This window comes from Ciconia boyciana, chromosome 1 (assembly GCF_034638445.1).
Source record: "Ciconia boyciana chromosome 1, ASM3463844v1, whole genome shotgun sequence".
Taxonomy (NCBI): domain Eukaryota; kingdom Metazoa; phylum Chordata; class Aves; order Ciconiiformes; family Ciconiidae; genus Ciconia; species Ciconia boyciana.
This window is the reverse complement of record NC_132934.1, coordinates 72,451,952-72,466,570: the sequence shown is the minus strand read 5'-3', so window position 1 is coordinate 72,466,570 and position 14,619 is coordinate 72,451,952. Positions and strand designations below refer to the sequence as shown.

At 36.3% G+C, this 14,619-nt stretch overlaps 1 protein-coding gene across 1 annotated transcript in view; it reads right to left on the bottom strand.

Moving 5' to 3' along the window:
* PIK3C2G (phosphatidylinositol-4-phosphate 3-kinase catalytic subunit type 2 gamma) overlaps positions 1–12,074 on the bottom strand; it is a 252,077-nt gene extending 240,003 nt beyond the window's left edge. Inside the window, exon 1 of the mRNA XM_072849919.1 lies at positions 12,039–12,074. The gene's annotated coding sequence lies outside the window, so the exon portion shown is untranslated. The remainder of the gene's footprint in view (positions 1–12,038) is intronic.
* Between the last annotated feature and the right edge of the window lie 2,545 nt (positions 12,075–14,619).

Here is a 14,619-nt window from a genome sequence, read left to right as displayed (position 1 = left end):
ACAAGAGAGGATTAACCTCCCCTTGCCCCCACCCAAAACAAAAAACATTTCAATGATGCCAGAGTTTCACCCTGTATAATAACTTCTGTAGCAGTGATGTTTCTTATTTTCATGCTCCATTACCAGAACAACCTCTCTCAGATTTTGTTTTACTAGATTGAAAAAAACAGAGCTCTCCTAGTTTCCCCTTCTTGGACAGGGTCTCCAAAAACCACCTCCCTTCATCGTCTTTGTAGTACTTCTCCTACCCCAGCTTAGGTTTATTATGTTCCTGGAGTACAGGTGACCAGAACTGTATGCAGTATTACAGGTGAGCGTCTTCTGCAACATGGCTCATGTAAAGGCAACAACTGTCCTGTCTCTGTGGAAATAATTGCCTCTATTTCAGTTTCAGTTTGTATTTTCCTGTCCCACAGACACACCACATTGGTGGCAGCTCAGAAGTACTCTATGAGTGCCCACTCCACCCGAGTTTTTCATCTCAGCTTTTCCCAAAAGTAGCAGTGTGCACTTTATAACAGAAATGGATAGGTTTAATCCTTAAAAAAAATGACCCAGCAGTTTGTACTGCTGAACCTCATTTTCTTTTTATTACTTCAAGGTCATTAAATTCCTATTGTAAAATATTCTGCATCTCAGCTTTCATTCCCTTTCTTCCTTTTTCTTTCCCATCTTTGAGCCCACATGCAGCCTAATCATCCTTACAGATTGTGAGGCACATTATTTATTTTGCCATTTTTACACTTCATCTTATCCCATCCTACAAGCTAGAAGGCTTTTCTTTCTTTAGTTTCTTTTTATGTATATAACTGAAAAACCTTTGCCTATTTGCTTTGACTTCTTTTACAAGGTCTAAGTCAGCTTGACTTTTATCAAATCTTATCTGTACATAGCTTGAGCTCTAGCATGTAGCCTCCTGTGCTGCCCAGTGCTTCTTTCATTCTCCAAAGGTGTTTTCCCCTTGGAGCTTATTTTTCTCACGCTGCATTTGCAACTCTTGTATATCTGCATTTTCCACTGCTTACTATTCTGGTTTCTGATGTCTTTTGTATCTCTGATGAAGAGAAATATGAAACCCCTACATATTAAAGTCTCTGAGCTTTTCAGTGTAGGCAACTTCTCTAACCAGACCTTTTAATGTTCTCTTGAGTTTCCCCTTTTGAAATAATAACTGAAGCAACAATAAGAGACCTGATGGAAAGTCCAAAGAAACCTTTTCCTTCTATTCTTATGGTCACTATACCCAGTTTATTTTCCACCAAACAATATGAACTGGAGAGACTCCTCAAACTGCAAGTGTCTCCTTAGTTCTTCTTATATTTATTTTTTGGTACTTGTGCAAATACAGCATCTGTACTTTACAAACCAAAGTCCTGGAAAGACTAAATGATTTCTCTCAAGATAATTCAGGACATCTTTCTTAAAGCAGAGAAGAGAAACTTTTGGTTTCCTGTGCCAAAATCATCTGAAAGAAATCTGTTCTCCTCCTCTGCATTCTGACACAAGACCCTTATGGACCCCATCAACAAGCAGTCACTTCTTTTAATGCTTATTTTTACAACTCGCCTCAACTTAATTTTACTAGCTAGAAAGTAGGTTGAGGGGTGAAGGAAGAGCAGAAATAGGAAAGGGAAATCATGAGTACTGCAGACTACAAAGGTATTTATTTACCCATGTAGGTGGTCATCTGGTAAAGCTTTACATATCCTTAACAGGGTAAGACTAAACAGATCAAAGATCAGGGAGAAAAAGCTCCTGCAACAACACTACTTAGTGTACTGTACCCCAGTTAGCTTTAGATAGATGTTCTGACACCACCAGTTATGGGACTGCAGAAGAATCAGATACAACATGGGTTAGACAATCTACCTCAAAAACTCCACGATACTTTGGCTCCACAAACTGTGGCACCTAGACCTAGTTTGATAAAGTAACGCCATTATAGTACAGCTATGGCTCAAGTATCTCACAGAAGTGGGCTGAAGACCTTTGAGGAAACAACTGTAGTGCAACACAGTACTGCTGAGATATGTCTGGATAGTTTGAGAACCAGAAATATATCTGAGCCATAGCATCAATATGATTTACAACTTAATAACTTTCTGTTTCCAGAAATAAAGCAAAAGTTGTTATTTAATGGCTGAAATACTGCCATTTTCTCCAAATGCCAGTAATAATTTAAATTCATGACTTCTGTATTATTCATGTGGTCCAATTTAATACGAACAGTATTTCTGGTGCTCAGTGTTTATGAAGAGTGTCTCTTTAGGGTATACCTTTATGACAAACAGATGCTAGAAATAACTACCTGGTGTTCTGCTGCTGTGAACTGGGGATTAAAAATAGGGCTCATAATTTTCTAACCTGAACAGGGGAAAACATAAGGAACTTTTCTTGACAAGATGCTAGGGCAAGGTAGCATAATCTTACCTTCCCCCCACCCCCCTCCATCTCTACTGTTCTCTCTCTCTTCACTCAGAAAAAGCAGTTGCTACCAAGTGTAATTTACTGACTCAAGAAAAACCCACATTTTTTATTTCATTATTTGCTACACCATCCTTTAGGCCTCAGAAGCTTCAAAGATTAAAAAACAACCATTTTAATTACAGTAAAGGAGATCAGAGGCAGAGGCACAACTACACCAAGCCACCCATCTTCCCTTTCTGAGAACACACATGCAAACGCAGTGCTGTGGACCAGCACTGCTCCCGACAGGATAAGCCAAAAGGTGAATACGGAATCTAGAAAATGTGAATGTGGTCTATACAAGAAACCCAATGAAAACACATATTTATTATTTATTGATAAAACTAGTCACTACTTGAAAACTGAAGAAATAACAAAATCAACCTGAAAATATAATGATTCCTTCACATCTCTAATGCTTGTTGTTTGAACAAAATACTTTGGGATCATTTTCATGCCTGTGTTGTTCCGTGGAGTACTAAGAAGAAAGAGGAGTAGCTATTTGATTTTCAGTTAGCTGGCAGAAGTCACTAACTGGAATAAATACTTTTAAAAACAGTACAGGGTAGTCAACAACAGTGCAGTGAGCACCAGTTCAAGCTACTTTGCTTTGCCTTACTGAAATATCTCAATGTCACCTTGGAAGAAACGGTATAGACTCGGGAGATCCCATTTCATCCTACTACCAGTACCTAGTGCCATGCAACACTCACTTTGTGACTTCAGTTTTTACCTTGCTGATTTTACCAGAATTAACTAATAAAAGCTGTTTATAAGGATGCTGCACACAATGCTTCAATTTTATGTGAAGTGGTTCAGTTATAACTGAATATAATTAGAAAATGGGCTCTTCATTCATTCTTCAATTATAATCTTCTTTTCATCAGACAAATTATTTTATCTCAAAATTTTCTCTAATCTTAACTACAACATTTATAATCAATACTAGAAGTCCAGAATGGTTCTTCTGTCAAAGTAAGTGCAATACATGTATTTCAGTTCTGCAGATGATAGCTACTAGTCCTTGACATGTACTGATAGCAATGCATCTCATTCAGACTTCATGGGATAGATTCTTAGCTGGTGTGAACTGCTTAAATCTTGTAGTCCACATCATACAAGCTGAAAACCTTACTTCAACTTGTATTTAGCAAAGAAAATCACAGACTAATTTTAGAAATATTTTTTACATTATTTATACTATCAGCCATCACATGAAGCAATTGTGTTCTTTTCCTAGTATTAAAATCTATAAATTTATTTGTACCTGCATGAGTTGGTTACTATCTATAAACATAACTAGTGTTAAGTGTTGTTGTTCTGCTTCCTGTTGACCTGTTCTGCTGGGCTGAAAATAATAGCGCTTGATTTATTATTATCTGTACCAGTAAGCACTGATTAACTATACAATTAGTGTGGTCATAGACGGACTCGATATTAACACATAATTATTTCATCCATATTAATGTACTGGATCATGCTTTCCTACTATGTGACAGCATTGTACAACTGTGTAACTGTAACTGCATACTATAGTTAATATTAATCTTTCGGAGCACATCTATTGTATCTAGTGCAAAGCGTTGTACTGGTTTGCGTAACAGGTCAGTGGGGTATACTTCAAGCATATTACAATGACAACTGTATACAGTTTAACTTTGGAAAGCCAATTCACTACAGATATAGCAATGAGAACCAACAGCTAAGCAACAACTAGAGAGCAGCTTTAACTTTATCCAGTGCAGTGCTACAAAACCATAAGGAAGTATATGTTTTTAACTGTAACATTCATAATTTTTTAGTTATTTGTAATTTTACTGTCTGAAGTGCAGCATCGCTGTTAGGAAGTGACTCTGTAAAATGAAACTGATTATGATGCTAAAGTTAAAAACAGAATAAAGCAGTTAAAACCAAAAATTTCCTCTTATCAACAACCCTACCATAATAGGATCACAGACCACTACATATTGCTTTTTCCAGTCTTTTTTTCTTATTAAGAAAAAGTTAATTATATTTCCACAGGTTATTGAAAGAGAAACTACTGAAAACACTAATGAAGAAACAGGTTCTAGATTTGCCTAGGATCAAAACCAGGATAATATTCCATTAGCCTGCTTTGAATTTTGCAGGCAAAACTGTCTTGAAAGATTTACTTTAGGGACAAGCCCAAATTTAATATTTTATATAGTGCATACATGTACCCGGAAAAAAACAAGATCCACAGACAACCTATGAATCGCCATTGCTTCACAGAAATCCATTATCCATGTTTGGACTGAGCATCATTAAAGATAATCTGTGCATGACCTATATTACACATATCAATTTCATAATGATATTTATACTTCAACGCTACCAGGTACTGCAAGCTTTTCCCCATCCACTTGCAAATTAGGGATCTAGGCTGATCATCAAATAAGAAGGATGGAAGTTAAAAAAAACAAACACACACACAAAAACAACACCAAAAAACCTCCAACCAAAACACAAAACCACACCACACAGACACTCCTAATTTCTTTTTTTTTTTTCCTGTCATTAAGGACAATTACAGTTTCATTCACTACAACACTGTGGGGCTGATCAAAATTTCTTTCCTGTAGTCAGGTTAGAAAGCAGCAAAGATAAAGAATTTAAAAAATAAGGTCAGAATTGTCACTATGATGTATTTAATAAGAGCACCAGAAATCAAAGCAACTTCCACCCTTATATAAAAAACATACTTACATACAAATAGGCATACAGATAATTCTATGTCATAATATGAACAAAATAGTGATATGAAAGGTGACCTATATGATTGACATTGTATCTCTCTTAATAAGGAAGTCTTGTGCCCATAGCTATGAAAATAAATTAAGAATATGCACTTAGTTACAGTGACAAAGTTTGACTTGATACTTTTCACTTTATGGTACAAAACATTTTTTACCTTATTCTTAACATCTTTGGATAAATCATTATCTTCTGTCTTTCTGGATATTATTATACTATACATGAAAATTTCTCTCAGTTAGCTTTCCGCTTTTCCTCTGACAAAGTAGCCTTTATTTCCCAAAACAAAAATTCTCAATTAAAAAGTCCTTATCACTCGATTGATCTATAGTTACAGTAAAATACTTCACAGCTTTTATCAAAACATCCACTTTTCAATTTACTCAAAAACAGAAGTTAGACTGAGGTTGCAGTGGGACTGATGAGTGAACAAAAAAAGACCTTATTAGAAAACAAATGGGAAAAAATATTTCTGGTATCCTTTTTTTCATAGATAACAGTAATAAAAGAAACCTTGTGATCACAAAATTATTTCTTGCAGATATTATGTAGTCTTTATAAGCATTTCTTTTACCATAATTTCACTGCTGGTTTTTTTGAAGTTCCAAATTTCTGTGGAAAGACACAAATTAATCCTTGCAATCTACAGCACAAACTTGCACATCTATGTCAAAACTTTGTTTACTTTCTGGAAATTCTTTCATCATGAAAACTGAAAAAAAAACCCCAACTGTCAGAAAACTGGATACGCTAAATAAATTTATAATTGCTAATCTAAAATCTTCTGTTCTACACTTAAGATTTTATTTGGTCGGGGGGGAGATTAATATTCTAGTGCTTTGGGTTTTTCTGAGATTTACTGCACTTGAAAAAAAGCTCCTATTTATTCACCAAACAATCACAGCAAGAGGAATAGCAGTATCCCCTAGTAACTTATTAAGGTAATGCATTCAACTGGCTGTTCTTGATCAAGATGAGGACAAAATGTGAAGGGACAACAGTAATTCAGGTATCGTAACAATCGAGCATCCAATTCAGCAAAATACCAATAGAACTACACCATGCACAAACACAGCACATACACAAAGTTGTTCACATATTTATGAAACTTAGAGAAGTAAGATCTGACCAAAGACTTTGAGAGATGCGCTACCATCACAGCCGTTTCCTAAGAAACAGACATCAACACGCACCAGTAAGAAGCTACCCTGTGATGAGGTGTCTGTAAAGTGTCAGGAGGGTGGTACCTGATGCTGTATAAAGATGATGCGTGACAGGTGAGGAATGAGTTTGCTCCACACCAACAGCATGTCTCCCACTGAGCCTTGGCCCTCCCCCCACCCATGACAGAGACCACAGGTGCCTCATGTACTTGCTGGACTCACCACGAGGCTGTGTTTGATGTGTGGGATCCCAGAATGGGAGGGATGTCCTGTTACTGCACAGTAGCCGAGAAGCCTGTACTGAGGTCCTGCTTTCTGAAGATCTGTGCAGGAGAAAGATTGCCCTTTCATTATAGCTTTGTCCACCCCAATCGCCCACGAGCTGAAGGCAGCATAAGGCACTGGGTAAGGTGAAATACAAAAAATGTGAAATTTGCTGCCACGGATTCTGTGTTACAATGCAGTTAGATCCTCAGATCAGGTTTAATTTTTAAAAATGAGCTGGGTTGTTTATTCCAGCAATGATGTTTCATTCATCTATGGAAACGTTTGTTTCTTTTTTGTTTTGTTTTTCAGCTACAGCTGAGCCAGACTTAGGTGGTAAGAATATCAAAGGACAAAGGGGGGGGGGGGGGGGGGGAGGAAATCCCAAAACACCAAAAACCCCCTTCGCAGTTCCAGGAGACCAGCTATTGAGTAAGCAGAACTTGTTCTGAGTGAACACTCAGAAGGCTCAAATTAAAGCAGTATGTGGAAACTGCAAAGCTATAAATTAGTAAAATGACAAAATTAACATAAACTGTACTTAAACAAGTCCAGTTACATGCAGCAAGTCACTGATATACCTACAACTTTCATGGAGAGGCCAAGCTCTGCTCTCTATGTAATTCAGATTAGGATTTTTGTTTGTTTGTTTTTAAATAAAGGATAACTTTGATCAATCCTTCATGACAGACCCCCCTAAAACTAGTACAGTGCTGAACTGGGAGACAGAAGGACCTGAGTGAACAACAGGTGTGAGCACTAACATATCAAGAACAGGAAGATCAGACAGTTCTGCACTTGTCTAGTCACCCTCTCTGTTAATAATAAAAATAAAAGAAAACAGTAAAAAACCACCACAGCCTCTTGCCCAGGAGCTATTTCTGGTTACAAAATAGAGAAATATAAAAGTACCTTCCTCAAACTCTGTTGTGAATTACAGCACCTACCCAATGAACAATGGTAGAAATTATCAACGAGAAGCAGGAGAAGAAAAGATCTATTTATTTACTGAGGATCTTAGAAACCTAGATGAGAAAGAACAGAAATCAGTCAAATCCAAATGTACCATAAACTCAGAGTATTTGTCTACCTTGTTATCTATACATGCTCTAGCTGAATACTCAGTTGCGATTATAACCTTGTTTGGTTAAGCCAATGGAAACAGATTCCACTATGGACAATCTTCTCCCAATTCACAAACACTAGATTTCAGCTCCTCTTAAATTTACTGAAACAGAAAGAGCTGTAACCAAAATAAACCACTCTCTAAACCCAAGTAAGTATCCCCCCAGGAGTCTGTGTTGTTTAGCAACATCAATTTAGTTAGATCGTATCAGTGGCACATAAGCCTGGGGCAAAAGCACCAAACATTCCCTTCCTGCATTGAATCATTTCACACGCTCCTGTTATTCAGGATAAAGCACATTAGGAAACATCTTGTTTAATTTGGTTTATTGCAATGATGAATATTGCTCAATCACTTTTCTTCTTTGATAGTCAGTGGAAAATTAATGATCTACACATCACTAATCATTTACTATGATGTCATGTACTTCATAGATTATTTTTTCTGTGAAAGGTGGGAATGCAACACATAATAGAAGCAGTTTTTCCAAAATATTTGGATATCTAAGATTAACCAGTGTATACTTCAACTACTTATTGTTGAAAAATCTATTCTATCATTGCCTCTATAACACTGTGTTTGTAAAGTGTTATTTTCCATCAAGAAGTATCAACTTTATATTAAATATATTTTTTAGACTAGCTGATGTGGAACAACTACGTAAGTTGCAGAAAGACTGCATCATCAAGAACATCCTTAATCTAAACCATAGCTAAGTGTTTTCAAAACACAAGATCCAATTTTAGACACTCAGATTGGCAGTGGACAACTAAATTTTAGTGTAAAGTGAAACAGACTTTGTACCCAGCCATTAAAAGTTCCATTTCTAAAGGTCTCTTTCAGAATAAAACTAGCTGAAACTTTCCATAATGTTAACATTGATTACTATATTTGTGTACTATATTTATGCTGAGCTAATCTGTACTTATGAAAAATTAATCCTATACTAAAAATTGAAAATCATTAATGGGGCTCAAGGGAGGAAGATCTTGCAGACTTTGAGAAGCAAAACTATTTGTTCTTCATATGTCCAGTCTATGAACAAATACACATTTAGCTGAAAAAAAAGATATTTTGGGGTATTTTAAAGACCTCCAGCATGGAAGACCAGGCATACTAATTTGACTGGAAAATTGCTATTTAGGCCTTCTAGTAGGCAAGCTCCCATGTGGGACTGGCAAAGAACTTCAGAGGTAATAAATCGATGGACCAGGGTTCACCAACTACTCCCTTTGACTGAACCACTAGAAAGGACTGAGCAAGGTTGAACTGAAGCACTTCCGTATCAAATACCCCTGTGCTATTAGGTTTTCAGTCTCAAATTCACAAAACAGAGTTTTTAACATACATTAGAAACTTAGAGTTGCTCACAGCATGATATGGCTCTGAACATCTATGATAAGATGAACTGATTAGGGGTTAGGGGTTTTTTGCTATCTTAAAAGGGATTTGAATAGAAATTAGTTACCAGGTGTTTTTTCTTTTTAGAGACATAAATGTCAAATAAAAATCCTATTATGTCTAAATAGAGAATGAAAGAAAAAAACATTAGGCAGAATTTCTGTACTGTGATAGAATGATAGAATTAAGTAGTTGAATAAAACTGCAATTGAAGAAGAAACTGGATTAAAAAAAAGGTCCATAAAAAAAAGTCCAAAAAAAAAAGTCCACTGACTTACTCTATGAAAATTAAATCAGAGCAGTAAGTTCTACCGGGTCTCCTTTCATTCCAGTGGACTTCAGAATACATGGTATGTATTTGAGAAACTGTGGCAGGCCAGCAAGGCAATGCCAGTACCCAAATGGCAAACAAAACTTTTAACAAAGACTTCATTTCCCCGAACAATGCATTTTTAGTCAGCTGATTTTTTTTTTTAAATCAGAAGTTTATTTATCTTATACCTGTGATGAGCAAAGCTGAAAAATATTAGAAAATGTGACGTGTTTACTTTTGATATTCTTAACAATATATTACTTAGAATTTCAAAATAAATATGGGAAAAAAGCATCTAAAACTGCACAAGAATAATACTAATCAAACCATTTTTGAAGGTGTTGAAGAGGGGAAGATTTCACCTCACACAGATATTTTAAACATACTGGTAGGGAATGGTATCATCTAAGACAGGAGAAGTAGCTATTAGACAGGCATTACCAACTTACATTAGTGCAACTAAAATTATTTTCCCTCTGCACATCAAGGGTCCTGGCCATAAGCCTGGAATCTAAGAATAACTGAGTATGCTGCTAGCTTTTTCACAAAGCTTGTACACAACATTTATTAAATCATTTTTAATGTTTACTAACCTGCTTGCATAGAGTGATTAAGAGGTCAATTAACTATGTCTTTATCTGAAGATGAAAAGTTATCTTCTGGTGCTTAGTGGAACTACATCATGATAATCAAAAATCTTGTAGCATTACCATCCTCACAGCAAGAATATTTCTTGTAGAGCAAGAACACTTTTTTCCTTATAAGTAGTAGAAATTTTTATTTATTACTTGCTTTATGCAATGATATTTTTTCCCTGTTCTGACAGGCAGCAGGTAATACTGTCAAATTTTGATGTAAAAAGATGTGCAAGAGAGGAAACGTAGGCAACCTAGAATTGCACTATTAGTAATACAAGTCAAAAAAAGTTTAAACTTTTAAACTAAGTTCCATCACAATACTCAAAGTGTCCCATCAAGCTTTAGTTTTAACCAATTTCCAATGAGAAAAATGGGGGGGAATATTTTTAGCAACATTAGTTTGTAAGAATAAAACACTAGTTTGGAGAAATTACTACTCATTCATTATATGTAATTCATACAGAATTTGTTCATTCATCATTGTTCATGGATTATTTATTATTTTTAAACTCACAGCCTATTGCTAAGGTATGAAAGTATCACCTCAGTTTGCAGATGGAGATCCCACTCGTGATAGGAACTGCCCCAAATTTCAGGCATCACCCCATACATTGCTAAAGCAGCCTTCCTTTTACAGGGCTAAAATTTCCTTGTGGGGTTTAAAATAAGGATACCAACAACTTATGGTTTTCTTACTTGTTATCTCTGTTCAGTGACCAAGTAAAGATTTTATCCTATAACCATATGTGCATGAATGATGTCATTCAGCAGTGATGCTAACAGGAGTTAGTACCCTGGCACTAGCCAGTGGCTTCCAGCATTATTTTTTTTCCCCATATGGCCTTCCCCAGCAAAAAGCTTTCCTATTTGCATGGAGAAATGTTTTCTGGATATGCAGCCCATACAATAAAGTCATTTCAACTGTATGGATTTATACAGCCTCATATGCTCTCAGTCTATTTCTTTTGACTGTCACAGACAAAATCAAAATGTGTAAATTTAATGTAACTTTTTTTATGAATACTTAAAACATAATTGTATCTTCTTTATGGGTCTTCTGCTAGCTTAGTCTCATTAAAATTCATTCTTATGAATGTGCAATGCAGAGAAAAGGCTGCTAACATGTCACAATAAACCAACTGTCTGAAACCCTGCAGAAAAAAAAAAAGAGGTAACATTTGCCTTGTACCTTGTAGTTTACGAGAGAAGATATCTAGAAGCAGCTGTAAAATGGTCATAAAATAAAATTGGAGTTTATATCAAAATCACTCTTAATACCTTGGGGCTTTTCCATCTCTGCATAGTTTACCCTGAGAGATTTAGTGGTGGAGTTTTATGTTAACAGGCTGAAAGTTACAGTGGAGTTGTCAGTAATACTACCTCTTTTTGGTGTGTCTGCCTATATATCAGTCTATTTATTTTTAAATAGCAAGATAGTAACCCCCAGAAGGTGCAATACAAAAACGCTATTGGCAACAGCTGAACAGTTATAGAGCTGTTAACCATCCTTAATGAAAATGCTAGTGAATGCAAGCATTTTTAGGTGGCAGTTTTTCGGGGGTTGGTTTGTTTGTTTGTTCGTTTTGGGTTGGGTTTTGTTTGTTTGGGTTTGTTTTGTTTTTTTTTTTTTTTGGGGGGGGGGTGTTTTGGTTTGGGTTTGTTGGTTTGTTGGGTTTTTTTTGTTTTTTTTTTTTTTTTTTTTTTTTTTTTACAATAAGTATTTTTTAAATGGGGGGCCTGAAGTAGAATTGACTTGCACACCACCCTTCCTGACCAGGTTCCCCACAGACCACGGCACTGTTGTGACTTCTACTTACAACTTCTGTCAAGGGAGATTTATTTAAAAAACAAAACAAACAGCATGAGAAACTGCAAGAAATTCACATACATACTGAATGAACTATGAAACATTTCCTGTATGGGGGTGTCTGGGGCAGTGGTGGAACGCAGTTACCATAAAGGCATCTGGGAAAAAACAAACAAACAAAAAAACCATTGACCTTAAGTCCTCTTCTAAGACAAGGAAGATGCGTATGTGTACATATATGTGATAAGAAAAGTGCAAGGAGCAGGTTTATCAAAATTGAAGGACTTGCATTAAAAAACCCAGAAAACTTATTGTAAATGCTAGCATCTTACTCTAGGTCCTGCCTCATGAATAATAATAGCCCTAATGATTTCCAGCTGGGGGGTGCAGGGAAGATTCCTCATAAAATATAAGGTTTGTTTGGTATCAAAACCATGAGATTTTCATTTCCACACTCAGACATGATGCTTCCCAGTGCCTGGTGAAGTTTTACAAAAAAAAGTTTGCACAGCTTTACTATCCTGTCAGCTGAGTCTCAAGTCTAACCTCAATATTTATTAAGCTCGGCTTTTATCTATTCTCTATAAGCTTGTAAAAATGTGTCATTAAAGAACTCAAACAATGGAGGTTCCTGTTCCCTGATGCTCTAGTATTCCAATCCAAAAATCTGTACTAGTAACTTTCAGGTAAGGAGATTCTCAGGAATAAGATGAATATGAACTTGTACAACCAAAGTACAGTCTGAAATTATTTCTTATTTGGAAAACAAAACAAAGTGCAAATGCTGAATATATTTACATTTTTTCATTACTACTTTGTACAGTGCTGTACAACACAGATTAGTGGGGAAGACTGAAATGAAGTAAAGAACAATAGAAAATAAAGAACAATAACCCACAGTTGTTTACAGTATGATTACACAGGGAATTGTCAGGCATCTTCTTTTAATTAGAGCAGAATAATCTTATTTCAGTTTCATGAAAATTAGAGATGGAGAATTCTGCAAGGCATAAACACAGATGATGAGCTACCAAGTCTCAACAAGTTATCTGCTCTGGAGCAGTGCTACTGCTACTCGCCTCCGTGTGAGCACTGGCCAATCCAGTGTGAACTAAAACATGTTAGCCTAGATCATTGCCGATCACGTATCTGTACATGACAGGCGTACTCCACTGCTAGGTTGAGCTGGGACTTCACGTTCATAACTCTACACAACTGAGGACTGCCTGCTGCTGACTAATGGAATATAAGCTCTGCACTTTTCTGGCCATATTTGCTTCTGAGAACAGTGCCAAAACTTGCATGTAATACTTCCCCCTTCTTTCCTCCCCTTCAAATCTATATCTATGGCCACTTTGTTTTAAGATACAGTGCAATGGCTCTTTTCTTACAACAGGCCATGCATGCTGGGTCATGAAAATTCACTTTTTGGGTGCAATGTTTCTACTCTTGAAAATTGCAAGTCGTTAAAGAACTATTAATAACTTTTAAGTATTTCTTGCTGGGGGAGAGAGGAGGAAGTGGAAGAGGGAACCACAACAGCAGCTGGAAGCAGGGTGCAATTGTCTGGTGCTAGAAGATATTTCACCACTGAGAATGACTAGAGCTCGAGGTAGCCAACTATATGCATAGGGCTTGGAAAAGAAGTTTAAATGTTATCCCATGTCATGCATAGCAATGCAAAATTTCATAATCTTTTTAGATCTGCTACACCTGCAGCAATATTTAGAGCAGTAGGCATTGCTACTGTAGAGAAGATTTAGGAAGCCCAAAGATACAGTAATTAGGCTGACATACGACTATATCAGGGAGACCCCTAATCAAATATTTTAATATACTGGGCTTCACTTGGGGTCCTTAAACACTGTCTGAAATGATGACAGAGCTACAGGCAGTTTAAGAAATAAACAACAACAAAACCTGCACAGCTTTCTTTTCAAGAGATTCATTTCCGCTGGGAGTAGAAATGCTGGATTTGAGTTATCCTAATCCTCTTGAGCCACTACATGCCTTTAATGAAGTGTGGACAAAGCCAGACAGTGCTTAAGAAACAACAGAAAAGATTCTGTAAAACAGTTCCAAGCCCACAGAGGATGACACATTTCTTGTTAGAGTAAATAGGTTTAAAAATTCTGAAAAATTAATCAAATCTAAATGAGATTTACGTTTCCCATGACCAAAAAGTCTGATGACTTTGGCTTGGCTACAGGGTGACCAGGACTAACTTTCACCAGAATTTGATGAAGCCTAATAACCTAGGATTTGCAACTACTTGATCATCTTGGGACCAAAGCCAGCTAGGTAATATATTCCTAGGGAACTGTGGATGAAAGTATATTTGGTACCAGTTGACTGTTACCACCCATGTATGATACCATCTGGAAGCAGGTTGGCAGCTTTAAAAAAAAAATCTTCAATAAAAAGAAGAAAAGCTGTTAAGTGGTCTCTGTATGTGCACTAAACAATACAAGACGTTTGTTTAAAAACCTCCTGTTTGCTTTATTGTAAGCTGAGACTATATGAAAATATGTTGGGGATGGGGCAAAAGTAGTAACTTTTTAAAGATTTTGTTTGTTTGTTTCAGGAGCAAGTAGATTATGTACAGTAAAAGCAGAATCATACTGGAGAGAAGCAGGATGCCACCAGTCTCATTTTTGGGCTAAACC